General features: G+C 42.4%; 1 pseudogene; it reads right to left on the bottom strand.

The window, feature by feature from the left end:
* Positions 1–13,582: 13,582 nt before the first annotated feature.
* LOC114699067 lies at positions 13,583–14,235 on the bottom strand (annotated as a pseudogene).
* Between the last annotated feature and the right edge of the window lie 2,408 nt (positions 14,236–16,643).

Here is a 16,643-nt window from a genome sequence, read left to right as displayed (position 1 = left end):
AAAATGGCATGGTCATAATGGGGACAGGCAGAATGAATGGTATTTCCAGATCAGAAAGGAAGACCTTGAAGTAATAAGAGCAAAAGCACCAAATAATTGATAAACTTGAGTTCATTTTGTGAGCTTTTGTGGTGCTTCTCATTGAACCTCCAAAGTTCCATAACACCAATTCACTAAAAGTTTCTCTTAGCCTTCTCAAGTACTGGAAAACAATTTTCTCTTGTAGCTGTGTAAACTAAGACATTTCCTTCACTTCTCGAGTGTCTGGGTTTCTCCCCTATGAAATGAGAAGCAGGGCTGGGGAGGTGGCTCAGCACTTAGTGCTCACTGCTCGAGCACTGGAGCCCAGGCCGATTCCTGGCACCCATGGTGGGTGTCTCACAGCTGCTTGTAACTGCAGCTTCAGGAGGCCGGAACCCTTTCCTGCTTTCACAGGCACCTGCACTTACACACATGCACACACACAAATAAGAAAATAATTGAAAATGAGCTGATGCAATATATTGTTTCTTCAGTGTTTTCCAAGGTTCATGTCTTACCCAGTATCAAGGCAACTACCGACTTGGTTTTCTCATTTCTCTTTCAGAACTAGTTCTTGCAAGGATTAAAAACATCTCGCTTGATGAACAGAAGGAGGTACATTTACATACTGACATGTACTCACCCCAATTACCTTTTGTGATATTGACTCACTAAGCATTCAGTAGGACTTTAAAATGGTTACAGTCTGTTTAGCGGCAATGCTGTATAAATTATTAATGCCACAATTTCCAAGTACTTTAGAGATAAGCAATTCATTAAACATTTCTTAAATCCATGATCAATGTTCAAATATAACTTCATTTCCAGGCACCTAAAATGGAGACCAAATTATTTCCCTGCCTGTAGAATGCCATTTCCAAACCTTGCAGCCACAAAAGCAGAAGCATTCATTTTGCAAAAGGTTTATCAGAGATCTAATTATGGCATCAAGTGGGGTGGTGTTCAGAACAGTCTGAATGATAAATAACGAGAAAAAATAATCCAATAATTATTTAAAGTAGTGGGTGTTAGCGTCCACTCTGATTTCGTGATGGTGGTAGCTGGGGGAAGCTTCAAAGTAACAATACACATCCAGCCATTGAGGATATTTTATTCTTCTATTCATAGTTTATTTCATTACAAAAGTCCAGTGGATTTGATCTGTTTTTCAATTATCCCAGCCACTTACTTGTGGGTATTGTGCCTGGCCGCTCCACGTGTGCTGCAGGCCCTCTGCACTATTATCCTGATCAACAAAAGACAATTATTACTTTCTAAAAAAGCTTTAGATGGAAATGCCCTGACAATAGGCACAGGTAATCAGAGGTATAATCACATTCTGCGGGAAATCTGTGCCCATAGAATGAACAGGAACAAACACGGAACAGTCTTTGAAGTCCATTTTCATGTAAACATCAAATGGTAACTGTCAGGTTTTCCACCCCAGGTTTGAAGTGTAAATGTGCAGCATCAGCTCAGGGTCAGGAAATAACTCAATTTTAGCGTGAACGTATTTGCAAAATGTATCATTTTTCAAATTTTAGGGCCAAGTCTACTAAGGCTATTGGAACATTATGGCTGTTCTTCTTATAGAAGTACATGATGATATCCTTTGTGACGCAGGCACATTTAGTGTGAATTGAATCACACACTTAAAAAAATAGTGACTACGGAAAGTAGCCTGGCAATCAGCTGGTGCTAGAGGCAGGTTCTGGTCTTGTTCCTCACTGAGGCATTCCAGAAAGCTCAAAAACTTGTTTCAGAGAAACAACAGCTCAGAAGCAGTCTTGCCACAGCTTTACCAATGTCTGGATGATGCCCCTCCAGCGAGCACGGGGCTAGAGAACTCTCAGGTAATTTGAAAGCAACGTTTTCATGCTGAAAACTAACAATGACAGATTCTGAACTGTGCCATTGTTGCCGGGAGTTACAACAGATCTAGATAACTATGCACTGAAGAATGGCTTAACTCCCAACTGCCTTAAGATATTTCCCTTTGCTGGCTTGGCAGAGAGTCTTACCTCTCCTGCCAGTCATTTCTTTAAGGTGGTTATTTCTTAGCCTCAGCCACTACTGACAATAGGCATCCGATAAGTCTTTGCTGTAGGGGTGCTGTCCAGGGCATTGCGGGTGCTTTACAGCATGTGTGGCCTCTACTCCTTACACACCAACCCCCAACTGTCAACAACCACACCACTCTCCATGAATTATTAAAGGTTCCTTTGGAGCAATCCCCAAGGCTTTAAGGAAGAACTCTTTGGTATTCCATTAAGTCCCCATTAAAGCCAAACAATACCTTGTTGAAAAATGATTCTAGGAACATCTTCACCTTTGCCAGTCGCATGTTTAGAAAAATCAGTCTAAAAAGACTAAGCATGGCCAGTCCAATTGATGAATGGAAGTCAGAAAGTTCATGGAGGGAAACTATGATGGCGGAAAGCTGCATCTGAGATTCTTGGGCAACCTAGAAATTCCATGTGAGGGAAGTAAGAAGTAAGATAACCAGAAGTGACGATGCACCAGGGGTTTTCCTGCTTTCTAGGCCGCTTATAAGGCAGCAAACCAATATTTGCAGAAACTGCCATAAACAAGCAGACACGATGAGGTTGGTCAGAGTGGACTGGGCTTCAGTCACTGAGTAAGAGTCAGGAAGCATGATTGGGTGGCATTTGGGCTGAAGAAAGAGTCTATGTTCCCACAGTTTTTGCCTTTGGATGATATGGGTTCCTAGTGTCTGAGAAGTCAGGTGGCAGACTTCCCATTATCCTAACCAGGCCTATTGCCTATTGTTGCTCCGCTGAGCCTGCAGAACACAGCGGAGGCAGAGCCATGTTTTTTTTTTTTTTTTTTTTTTTTTTTTAACAATACTTACAGAAATCCTGGTACTTGACAGAAACACACATACCACACACACACACACACCACACCACACACATACACACCACACACACACACATACACACACACACACACACACACACACACACACACACACACACAGGGATAGGGGTGGAGGCAAGAAAACCTGCAGTGTGGAAGGGTCCATAGGTAATGCTGAATATTTCAAAAACATTACCATAGTTGTTTATGGAAAATAGAGAAACCTAGGGTTTCAATGGGAACAACTGAAAAATGATTCCCCCTTCATTTCTAGTTTTCCCATCTCCTATTCCTCTAGTGTATGCTCACTAATGAGACATGGCCACAGAAAATGTACCTTTCATTCTTTTAGTGCCCCCCCACTTTCTCCTGGTACCTAGGTCCTTTGTCTCTTGAGGTTTGAATTTATATGTTTTTGCAAAAAATCAAGTCCCAGGACAAGATTTGAGTAATAATGTCAGAGTATATATCATCCATTAACTCAGTATTTATTTATTGTTAATAGATATGACTATAAGGGAATAATGATCTTGTTCTAAATAAAATGCTTTTTTTTATTATGGAAGAAAGTTAGGTTTTTTTTAAAAAGGGAATTTGGTACAAAAAGACGATGAAAACCATGTGTCATTATAGGCAGTATTAACAAGCTTGTATTGTCATGCTGTTTCCATTATATATGAGTAATTTTATTTTTTGCCTGTGTATGTGGTATATGTATGCATGTGTGACTATGTATGTCCGTGTGTGTGTGTGTGTGTGTGCGCGTGCGTGCGTGCGTGCATGCATGTGTGTGTGTGTGTGTGTGTGTGTGTGTGTGTGTGTGTGTGTGTATGTGTGTGCATGTTGATGTAGGCCTGAAGTTGACATCAGGTAGCTTTATCAATTGTTTCCACTTTGTATACTGAGATAGAGTATTGCTGGATCTGGACATTGCTGGATCTGGACATTGCTGGGCTAGGCAGTTTGCTTGGGGGACTCCACATCTCATCTCTTGTACTGTGGGATTACAGGTGGGCCACTGTGCCCACCTGGCTTTTTTTTTTTTATGAGTTCTGTGGACCTGAACTCTGGTCCTCAGGCTTGGAAGGGAAGTACTTTATCTGTTGATCCATGGGCCTTGTCTGTGCAAGGATAATTTTGTAAAAATTAGATAAAATTAATTTTGTATTTCACTTTCTTATGTGTGTGTGTGTGTGTGTGTGTGTGTGTGTGTGTGTGTGTGTGTATGTGTGTGTGTGTGTATTTACATGTGTGCACATGCATGTTGAGGACAGAGGTCATCCTTGAGGGAGTGCCATTCCTCAGGAAATGCCACCTTATTTTTTGAGACAAGGTTTCTGAACTTGCCTGGAACTTTCTGAGTAGGCAAGGCTGGCTGGCCCATGAATCTCAAGGATCTGCCTGTTTCAGTCTCCCCAACACTGGGGTTATGAACATACAACACCATGTATGACTTTGATGCATGAGCTCGGAGGATGGGACTCAGGTCCTCACACTCCCATAGCGAGTGGTTTACTGTCTGAGATAGCTCCTCAGCCCTGTATTTACCAGTATCACTAGATACCTTTGAACGGGGACAGCACAATGGTCTGGTGAGTAAAAGTGCTTGGTGCACAAGCCTGACCACCTAACTTTGAGTCCTGAAACTCATGATGGAAAGAGAATCGACTCGTAAAAGTTGTTCTCTGACCTCCACACGTGGACTTTGGTTTGTGTGTGCCCACATTCACTCACAGTCCCCCCACCTTGGACCCCCCAGAGTAATAATAAATTTAAAAATACTTGAACATATAATTGCTGATAGTTCCATATTATTTGTATGAATGTATTGTGCTTTAATAATTTTCTTCCATTTTTTTGGTATTTAAATTGATTTTATGTAATGTACATAAATATATAAATAAAAGTTTTGGTGATAATTTTTCTTTTCTTTTTATTCATAGTTGAATCTTTGAAAGACATTACTTTTTTATTTTTCAAGATAGGGTTTCTCTGTGGAGCCCTGACTATTCTAGAACTCGCTCCGTAGACCAGGCTGCCCTCAAACTCACAGAGATCCACCTGTCTCTGCCTCCCAAGTGCTGGGATTAAAGGCCTGCACCATAACTGCCTGGCACCTTTTTTTCCTATTTTATTTAAAAAATAGATTTATTTTTAATCTCTGACAGATTCATATACTCATATAGTGAATTTTAGTCTTTCTCAGCTCAGAGTCCTCTGACTCATTCCTACTCTCCCACTGGAAGCTTTCTGCTTCTAACAGGTCTCCTTCTACTTCTATGTCTTTGTGTGTGTGTGTGTGTGTGTGTGTGTGTGTGTGTGTGTGTGTGTGTGTATGTGTGACTCACAGGGTTTAAGTAGGATTTCTTGCACAAGCATGGTGAAGGTTGTTTATCGGAGTATGAGCAACTAATCAGTTGCTATACCACCGAAGAAAATGACATACCTTCTCCTATACCATTCTCTGTCAGTAGCCCCTCCCAGGGTGGGGCATATCTTAAGCCCTTCCCTTTTCTGTGATAAAAGGTTGATGGGTCTAGTCTTGTGCAGGTAAACACTTCTGTGGTGAGTTGTTCATGAGGTATCAGTTATGCCATGTCCAGAAGACAAGATACTGTTTTGTAGCAGTTCTTCCCAACTGCTCAAGCTTCTTCCACAACGTTTCCTGAGTCTTGGGGAGAAGGGATGTGATACGGATGTCACAGTCAGGGTCAAGCATCCCAGAGTCACTGGTTATTTTTTTATTTTTTGCATTTTGACTTGTGAGTCAAGTCCACTGCAAGAAATGTTTTCATAATGACTGAGAGCTGAGCTAACATATAGTTGTAAAGAAATGTGTTCAAAAGGAATTTGATATTATCTTTGCTTAACAAAATAATAGTGGTAGGTTCTTTTCTGGGGCCTCTGACCTCTCTAACCGTGGGTTCTTAGCCAAGTTTACAGTACCAGGCATGAGTCCCTCCCACTCTCCTGAAGACTGGCATTTATTTTTCTGCCTAGTGCAGGAAACAAAGGCGCTTTCAGGCAAAGACTGATTTCATAAGTACCAGAGTTCCACCTACTGGTGGATTTTAAAATGGCAGACCAGAGAAAGGAAGTTTAGAGATTGGAACAGTTGAGAGATTAGCAATTCAATTTAGACTTTTTGATAACATTATTTTCTTGCTTTTACATTCTAACCAAAGCTTCCCCTTCTGCCTCTCTTCCCAGTTCCCCTTCCTCCCAACCCCATCCATTCCTCCTCCACTGTTTCTCTTCAGATACAGGCGGGCATCCTATAGATATCAGCTAGTCACTGTAGTGAGACCAGGCACCCCTTTGTCCACCAAGGTTTGATGAGGTAATCTGGCAGGAGGAATGGGTCCCCAAATCGGGCAACAGAATCAGAGACATTCCCTACTGTCACTGTCAGGAGTCCCACAAGAAGACCAAGTTACACAACTGTAACATATATGCATAGGGTCTAAGTCAGTCTCATCAGGCTCCCTGGCTGTTTGTTCTTTCTCTGTGAGCCCCTATGAACCCAGGTCAGTTGGTTCTGTGGGTTTTCTTGTGATGCCCTTGACACCACTGGGTCCTACAATCCTTCCTCCCTGTCTTCTGCAGGATTCCCTGAGCTCTGCCTAATGTTTGGTTGTGGGTCTTTGCATCTGTTTCCATCAGTTGCTGGGTGAAGCCTCTCTGATGACAGTGGACTGGGCACCAATTTATGAGTATAGCAGAATATCATCAGGAGTCATTTCATTGACTTTTTTTATGTTGATAGTTGGTTCTATCCTAGGTCTCTAGGGTATCCCACTTCTGGGTCCCTCAGTAGGGAGCTTCATCTCAGTATATGGGCCAACTGTGCCAGTCATCAGTTGGCCACTCCCACAATTTCTGTGCCATCTTTACCTCAGCACATTTTGTTGGCAGGACAAATTATAGGTCAAAGGGTTTGTGGCTGGGTTGGTGTCCCAGACCCTCCACTAGAAGTCCTTTGTGGTCACAGTAGATGGTCAGTTCAGGCTCCATATTCCCTATTGCTAGGAGTCTTAGCTAGGGTCACCCTCATAGATTCCTGGGAGTTTCCATTGCTCTAGATTTTAGCTTACCCCAGAGATGCCCCCAGATTCTAGTTTTCTCTCCTAGTACTCTCTCCCTCCATCCTCCCTCCACCTCATCCCTCCTGTTCCATCCTCATTCCTTCTTCCAGGTCCCTATACCTATCCACTGGAATGTCTATTCTGTTTCCCCTTCATGGTGAGCTGCATGCATCCTACCCCTTAAGCTCTCCTTGTTACTTAGCCTCTCTGAGTCTGTAGATTGCAACATGGTTATCCTTTACTTTATGGTTAATATTCATTTATGAGTGACTACATACCATTTTTGTCTTTCTGGGCCTGGGTTCCCTCACTCAGGGTGATTTTTTTTCTAGTTTCATCCATTTGCCTTCAAATTTCCAGATGTCATTGTTTTTCTCTGCTGAGTCACACTCCATTGTGTAAATGTACCACATTTTCTTCATCCATTCTTCGGTTGAGGGGCATCTAGGTTGTTTCCAGTTTCTAGCTATTATGAATAAAGCTAGTATGAACATAATTGAGCAAGTGTCCTTGTGGTATGGTGGAGTGTCCTTTGGATATATGCCCAGCCCAGGAGTGGCATGGCTGGGTCTTGAGGTAACATGATGCCCAATTTTCTGAAAACCCGCCTGTCTTAGAGTTTTATCACTGTGAAGAGATACCATGACCACAGCAATTCTTACAAAGGAAAATATTTAATTGAGGTGGCAGCTTACAGTTTAGAGGTTTAGTCCATTATTATCATGGTGGGCAACATGGTGGTATGCAGGCAGATATGGTGCTGGAGAAGTAGCTGAGAATCCTACATCCTTTGGGCAAGAGGAAGTGGTCTCAGACACTGGGCAGTATCCTGAGCGTAGGAAATCTCAAAGCCCACCCCCCACAGTGACACACTTCTTCTAACAAAGCCATACCCATTCCAACAAAGACACACCTCCTAATAGTGCCACTTCCTATGAGGTTATGGGTGCCAGTTACATTCAAACTACCACACAGTCATATTGATTTCTAAAGTGGCTATAGAAGTTTGCACTTCCACCAGCAGTGGAGGAGTATTCCTCTTGTTCTACATCCTTTCCAGGATAAGCTGTCAATTGTGTTTTTGATCTCTGGCATTCTGACAGGCAGAAGATGGAATCTCAGTGTCATTTTGATTTGCATTTCCCTGATGGCTAAGGACATTGAACCTTTTTTCAAGTGTTTCTTGACCATTTTGGTTTCTGATGTTGAGAATTCTCTGTTTAGATCTGTACCCCATTTTAAAAATGGATTATTTGGTTTATTGTTGTCTAGTTTCTTGAGTTCTTTATATATATTGGAAATTAGCCCTCTATCAGATGTGGAGTTGGTGAAAATATTTTCCCAGTCTGTGGGCTGCCTTTTTGTCCTATTGACTATGTCCTTTGCCTTACAGAAGCTTTTCAGTTTCACAAGGTCCCATTTGTTGATTGTCAATCTCAGTGCCTGGGCAATTGGTGTTCTGTTCAGGAAGTTGTCTCCTGTGCCAATGCCTTCAAGGCTGTCCTCCACATTCTCTTCTAGCAGGTTCAGTGTATCTGGCTTTATGTTGAGGTCTTTGATCCACTTGAGTCTTGTGCAGGGTGATAGGTATGAACCTATTTGCATTCTTCTCCACACAGACATCCTGTTGTAGCAGCACCATTTGTTGAAAATGCGTTCTTTTCTCCATTGTATACTTTTGGCTTCTTTGTCAAAAATTCTAATAATTCGAGTGGGAATTTGTATATTAATTCTTTTCTCTAATCTCCAAAGTTCAACCCGTCACTAAATCATTTTGATTGTAATTTACAAAATTTCCATCTATGTCTTCCCTCTTTCCTGTGCTGTTAGGCTCTCAGCTCAGGGCATTGAATGTTGAATTATTTCATTTAGCTCTTCCTGATGCTTGTTAGACTGTGCTTCTAGTTCACTGTCTATACTGCTGCTAGAATTATCTCTAAAAGCAAACCCGGTCCTCTTTCCCCACAGGGACTCTGTAGTGGCCTCTCATGACTTTTATGACTAAGCAAGTTCTTCAACTTTGCTGTCAAGGATTTTCATGGTTTTGCTTCTGCAGACCTTAAAGCCACAGTATCATTTTATTCTATCTATCTTGACCCTTGTTTTTCCTGTGTATCCCTCAATATTTCTAAATACATGTGTATTTAGAGATCTCAGAATAGGTTGATCTCTTTCAGATGTTTGAGCCTCATTTTCACTGTTTTCCTAGCCTGGAATCCTAGCCTATTCCATACTTACCCATCTTGTGGCTTTTTTCCCCTTCAGGACTGAAAATGAAACTTAGGGTCTCATGAGTGCTAGGAAAGTACTCCATGACTTAGTTATATATCTCTAAAATGTCTTTTCGTTTGATGTTTAAGACTTAACTTAGTCTCCTCTGGCAGACTTCTTTCTCTCTCAAGGTAGAGTGGGAAGTCTGTCATCTTTGCTGGCATTAATATAGCACACAACTCTTTGTCTTCTGTGCTACAATTTCCTTAATGTCTGCCTGTGAGAGTGATATCTCTTGAAAGAAGTGACTTTGTTCTAGCCTTGCTATTCCCAGATCGCGGCACAGTGCCTGGTGTAAAGTAGTTCAGTAATTGTAAAACTGAATTAAGCATCTATTTCTATAATGGAAAATTACTGTGGCCTCTTCTTATACAGTATTGGGGTACTTACTGCTCAGTTCCTCAGCAAATGTCTAAAAAAAGCAAGACCAGCTTCTCTCTGGCACTGTCACAGTTTGGATAAACACAAATGGCAGAATAGACTAATTCACTCACTCCAATCAGCTGTTGTGTGTGTTGCTGGCAGGACAACCTGCCCTTTCTTGTTCCATTTACCGGTGTTGTCATAGCTAAGCTTTATGCTATTTAGGAGAAATCACTTCAAATAGCTCCCGAGACAAGGCTTGATAATTTTAGTGAAGGATTTATTATTTGAACCATACAAAACTACTGTGAAATGATAGCAAATAACTGAGCCTCAGGAAGTAACAATTACTTTCATTTTACAAATTCAGATGATATAAGGTAAAAGTAACAGAAGCTGAAGTTTCAGACACTAACGTGGCATAAATAGGAAACAGGATGAGGCAACATCAATCAATCCAATGATTTTTATTTCCTCAAAAACTAACAAGGGTGATACTGTTATTTTGAGCCTTAAGACAATGATTTATGGTGTACATGCTTGGCAAGTTTTCTAGCGTATACCCCTGAAGATTACCTTTTAATCTATCCCTGTTAACAAATCCCCAAGAAATTTATGCCAAGTGATATAAAAATGTTAATTTTGTCATGTCTATCTGTATGATCTTCATTGGAGTTTGCTAGTCTGAGATCAGGGTGCCAAGATGGTTCTGGTAAGGACTCCTCCTGGTATCTTCTTATGGCAGCCAGGACAAGAGAGCTTTCTGATGTTCCTTTTTATAAGGATATAGCCCCACCCCAAAGGGATCTAACTCTCAACATATAACCACAACATTGGGAGTTAAGATTCTAATAAACCTGGCAAGAGAGTGCAAATGTTCATTGAATTGCATCTACTGAATATTCTAGAGCTTGAACAGTGTAAACAACTCCTGGCTGGTGAGGTGGCTCAGTGGGAAGGTGCTCATCACAAAGTCTGACAGCCAGAGTTTTACACACACACAAACACACACACACACACACACACACACACACACACACACACACACACACACACATGGGAGGGTGAGGGAGGAAGATGAGGGGGAGATGCATGCACAGATAAATGTAATAAAAAAAATCCACAGATACAATTCTTACCAGCAAAGCAGCAGGGTAATTGCAGCTCTTCACTTCACCCTCCATTCTTCCAACTTCAATCCTCCAGTCTCATCCCCATCTGCATCAGAACACCTGCTCTAGCCCCTGCATGCACCCCCTTTCACCCACATCTCCAGTGGATCCCACAGATCCTCCCCTCCTAACCTCCATACACCCACTGTGGCTTATTCCAGACCCAACTACAGCAGGCACTTCCTGGGAACCTACAGGCTACTGCTGCCACAGAAGCAGGTAGGTTGACTACAGATCTTTATGTTTCCTTCCTGTCCAGATAAAACCCTCCAGTCCCATGCCCAACTCTTTAGCAGAACACCCATGGCAGCCTGTCCCGCCCCATCTCTAGCGGATCAGGCAGATCTTCCCCTCCTAACCTCCCTCACCTCACCCCTTGCTTTATTCTAGCCCTCAACTCTAGCAGACACTTCCTGGGAACCCACAGGCAACTGTGACTAGGAAAGCAAGAAGGCTAATTGCAGATCTTCATCTCTCCTTCCTCTCCTCCAAGTCCAGTCTCCTAGTTTCATCCCCAGCTTTGTAGCAGACCTTCTGCTGTGGCTTCCTCTCATTCTCTGCCTCCATACCCAGGAGATTAACTAAGCACAGCCTGGTGGAACACCCTGCTTTCCACTTTCCTTCCTTCTGTGAATCCCCTCCACCCACAGCCCATCTCCATTGTTAGTGTCAGCTCCTAATACCCAGAAACACATTTTATCTGGAACCTCCAGTGGCCACACTTAATCAGGACCCAAGGACAGTTTCCAGTGACTCAACACACAGCCACCACACTTGCCTAAGAAATAGAGATGAAACAGAAATCAAGGAACCAAACAACCATGCAGCAAAAATGAGACCGGATATTGTTGTGAATATTGCTCTATATGCTGTGAATGATTGGTTAATAAATAAAATGCTGATTGGCCAGTAGCCAGGCAGGAAGTATAGGCAGAATAAGCAGAGAAGGAGACTTGTGGGAAGGATGGAAAGCTGCAGCCATCCAGGGAGCAGCATACCAGCAGACTTGTAAAGCCACAGAACATATAGCAAAACATAGATTAATAGAAATGGGTTAATTTAAGATATAAGAACTAGATACTAAGAAGCCTGCCATGGCCACAGCTTAAAAATAATATAAGCCTTTATGTGTTTACTTGGGTCTGAGCAGCTGCAAGACCAGGCAGGATACAGGAAAACCTTACAACTACAAGATATCAGCACCTAGAATTACAATCCTCCCAATCTCAGATGCCAAGACACCAGTGCAAAAACACAACCAATAGCAGCCAGGACAATGTGTTTCCCCTAGGATCCAGCAACTCTACCACAGCAGGCCCTGAATATGCCAACATAGCTGAAAACACACACATACACACACAAACACACATGCATACACACACAAACCTTAAAATAGCCTTTATGAATAGGAAAGACCCTAAAGAGAAAATGAACAAATCTTTTAAAGAAGTCTATGAAGACACAAACAAATATTGGAAAGAAATGAAGAAAACCATCCAAGACCTGAAAGTAGAAAGGGAATAAATAAAGAAACTTGGGGAAATCTGGAAACAAAAATTTGGAACTTGAAAAGAAACCAGAGAGGCAAATTTCATCAACAGAATACAAGAGACGGAAGAATCTCAGGCACTGAAGACACGTTAGAAGGAATGGATACAAAGAAAATGTTAAATCTAAAAAACTCTGCCACAAAATGTCTAGGAAATGTAGGAAGTGATGAAAAGACCAAATCTAAGCATAATAGAAACAGATGAAGGGGAAAAACATTTCAAAGGCACAGAAAAGATTTTAGAAGAATCTTAGAAGAAAATTTTTCCCAATCTAAAGAAGGAGGCACAGGAAACATACAGAAACTCCAAAGAGACTGGAACAGAACAGAAAGTCCCCTTTCATAATGATCAAAACACTAAACATACAGAACAAATAAAGAATATTAAAAGCTGCAATGGAAAAAGGTCAAGTAACATATAAAGACAGATTTATTAGAATTACACCTGACTTCTCAATGGAGACTCTAAAAATGAGAAGGGGCTGGAAAGATGTACTACAGACTCTAAGATGTGTTCACAGATGTCAACAGGACTACTGTGCCCAGAAAAACTCTCAATCACCATAGATGGAGAAAATAAGACATTGCATTCTATTGGTTGCCACTTTGTCTGAATGATGGCATGCTTTGCCATACAGAAGCTTCTCAGTTTCATGAGGTCCCATTTATTAATTATTGATCTCAGTGACTGTGCTAATGGTATTCTGTTCAGAAAGTCTTGTCCCAGGCCAATGAGTTCAAGGCTATTCTCCACTTTCTCTTCTATCAGGTTTAGTGCATCTGGTTTTATGTTGAGGTCTTCGATCCATTTGGACTTGAGTTTTGTGCAGGGTGATAAATATGGATCTATTTGGATTATTCTACAGGCAGCCATCCAGTTTGACCAGTACCATTTGTTGAAGATACTTTCCCCCTCATATGTATTTCTGGCATCTTTATAAAAAATTAGGTGTCCATAGGCATGTGGATTTATGTCTGGGTCTTCAGTTCACTTCCATTGATAAATGTGTTTGTTTTTATGCTAATACCATAATATTTTTATTACTATAGCTTTGTAGTAAAACTTGAAGTTAGAGATGGTGATACCTACAACATTTCTTTGATTATTCAAGATTGTTTTAGCTATCCTGGATTTTTTTTGTGTGTGTGTCTGTGTTTCCATATGAAGCTGAAATTTGTCCTTTCAAGAGCTTTGATGAATTGTGTAAAAATTTTGATGGAGATTGCACTGAATCTTTTTTTTTTCTATGAAAGGGTGTTTTTATTATTTTCTTACAGAACATCTTAATGAACACACCATTTGCATTTTCTCAGCTGGCAAATGAGACAAAAGCAAAATTTCCTTGATGCTTGGAAAATCAAGAGTTGTCACCTGTCTTTGGGGGGATCTGGTTTCTTACAGCGCCTGTGATACTGTCCGCACGGGTACCAGCGATGCTTTGTTGTGAAGAACACCTTGCTGAGCTGCTCTATCATGGGGTCTTGCTCAAGTTGTTTGCTTTTTTTCTTCTAATTTGGTTTTCAGCACTTGTTCGTGTGTTTCTTTATTATTATGCAAACTATCTGGTTGAGGGATAGGTTTGGTGTGTTCGTAGGGGATGTCCACAGAAAGGTGGTAGCACACTATTGTCCTGCCGTTGGAGGTCAAAGCCAGCTCTACCTTGCAGTTGTAGTCCTCTGGAAGAGAAGAATATGTAGACTTATGGCAGACACTGGATAAAGCTCCATTTTGCATTGGAAGCAAACATTTCCAGATTGTTCTGTTTGATGTTACCCATCTGACTGCTGATACCATGATCCTTATCAGGTGATTTGAAAAAGATATTGTAAGGCGAGATCGCGTCTAAAATCTGTTTCTAGGCACACAGAATTCCAATCCGTGGGCCAGCCATCTTGCCTCAATCACACTGAATTTTTAGATTGCTTTTGATAGGATGGACATTTTAATACGTAAATCCTATCTATCTAGGACCATTGGAGATCTTTCCCCCTTCTGATATCTTCTTCAATTTCTTTCCTCAATGACTTGAAGTTTTTATTATACAAGTCTTTCATTTGCTTGGTTAGAGATACCCCAAGATATTTTATATTGTTTGAGACCCTAACCCTAACCCCTAACCTTAAGCCTAAGCCTAAGCCTAAGCCTAACCTCACACACAAGTGACTAAAACACCACACAGTAGCCTGTTTGCAAGAACCAATATACTTCTATTGTACTGATATCTAAATCCCCTTTTCAATGAAGAGGACCAGTTTATGCACCCAACTGTCAAATTGTTTGCATCTGAACTGCAGTCCATAGGTTCCTAGGTAAAAGAGTTTTATTAAGAACATAGTGAAGGCCCGGAAGAGCCTGCCACTGGGTGGGGCAGCTGACCAACTTGGCAGCCATCTGGGCCCAGATCCAGTGCTTTGAATTGGTCAACCCCAATACCTACCCTCTCTGTGATCTGCTGGACCATGAGCAGGAGCAGTGATGCATCATCGCCAATGAAGATGGAAACCGGAAGCATGGGTGTTATTGAAGGAATCTTGGCAATGGTCTGGTATTTATGATGCTTAAGAGATCAGAGGCCTTGATGTAGACCAATGACTCGTGGCAATGAGTATTTGCATATAGAGCTGTGTGGGCAAAGAATATACTGAGTTCCTGAGTGATGTGCTGCGGTTTCCAACACCACTGTGACAGATGAATTTGCAATGGAGGGATGGGAAGGATGGTGAAAAAAGCAGTGCACACTTGGTGGAGAAAGGTGGAACCATGTTGATATCAGAGGCCTGAGCTACCTGAGGCTAAGATGATATACATGGCTTGTACTGTCACTGGAGGCTGTGTTGATGTCTGTGGTCCATGGTGAAGGGGCCATGTTTTTGTTCATGGTCCTGCTACAGCTGTGGGCTATGTTGATGTCTGTGGCCATTCAAAGGCTGTATGGATATCTGTGGTTTGTGCTGCTGCTGAGGGCTATACAGATGTGAATAGCCTGAATCCAGGTGGAATTCCCTGGTCCACGCTGTCACCAGATACCATGTGGAAGTTCATGATCCAGCCTTCTGCTGACCATAAAGGACAAGGAATCTTCTTCTGCAGTGGTATCAATGCCTGCAAACTCAGAGTTGAGAAAGAGAGACATAGAAAACTTCTGTAACATTCTCCCACCTACCCACAATAACAACCTAGACAGGAAGCCATGGAAGATAACTCTTAAAAATTGTGATAAGGATGCAGCTCTCCATAGTAGATGACTTCTGGCAAGAATGAGGAAGGACTCACTTTCCTTTAAGGTGCTGGCCACCTGGAGTTTGACCATGACCATGCTCCAGTGAGTATATGGACAATACAAACTAGACTTTTGATTTTTTTTTGAAGGGGGTAGGGAAGCCACAAGGGTAGGTGGGGCCTGGAAGGACTAGGAAGTAGGGGTGACTGGGGAGCATTATATGAAATTTCCAAATAATCAATAAAAAATATTCTAGATTCCAGAGAAACGCCTACACTGTGTGCCATACCATGAGTCCCAGGGTGGATAGGGTTCAGCCAGCCATGGGCCAGGGGCACCCTAACCTCTGGCCCCTTACCAGATTTCAGAGAAACCACCCACCCTGCACTATGCATCCAAATGCACCAACCAGGAGCCTGTCTGGCACCTATGGTGCTGAGCGGTTGGGCACTATGATGATCTGTTTGTGATGAGGGAGCATGGCGCTGGCCCAGTACTTCACCAGTGTACCATGAGGGGGACAAGGAGACCTCCATGCAGGTGCAGGTCTGGGGCTGTCCATTCTCGGTTCAGGGGGAGAGCACAGGCCTACCTGGTATCTTGCAGTACCTTAGGCCAGATGGACACTATTGGTGTGAGCAGAAATATGGTATGGTGGTCCATGTGAGATAAGAGAGGAAGGGAGCAGGCTGAGATGGTGAGGGAGCTGAACTCTTGACTAGCAGCAGTACAAGGGAAAGCTTGCCTTGCACTTTGTATGGGTGACACAGCAGAGATCACCCTGTTGATGAGAATACTGGTCAGCCAACCCTGAGGAAGTGACCATGGGAAACCTAGCCCCACCCCTCATCTCCCACATGGCAGCATGGGCTGAGGAGAGATGTCCTCCCTCTGCCCCCACCCATCAACATCTAAGGCAGGTGGGAGAGTTGACCCTGAGGTAACAAGAGTGGGAGAGCTGCCCCTGCTCCCCACAACCTGCAAGATGCAGGAGAACAAGCCCTGCCAGAGCAACACAATAGAGCCAACCCTGTTAGCAGAGCTGTGGATGAGACAGGCTTGAAGTTGTGAGCATGGGAGA

Source organism: Peromyscus leucopus, chromosome 2 (genome assembly GCF_004664715.2).
Source record: "Peromyscus leucopus breed LL Stock chromosome 2, UCI_PerLeu_2.1, whole genome shotgun sequence".
NCBI classification, from domain to species: domain Eukaryota; kingdom Metazoa; phylum Chordata; class Mammalia; order Rodentia; family Cricetidae; genus Peromyscus; species Peromyscus leucopus.
The sequence above is the reverse complement of the archived record's forward strand: the minus strand, read 5'-3'. Positions and strand labels throughout refer to the sequence as shown.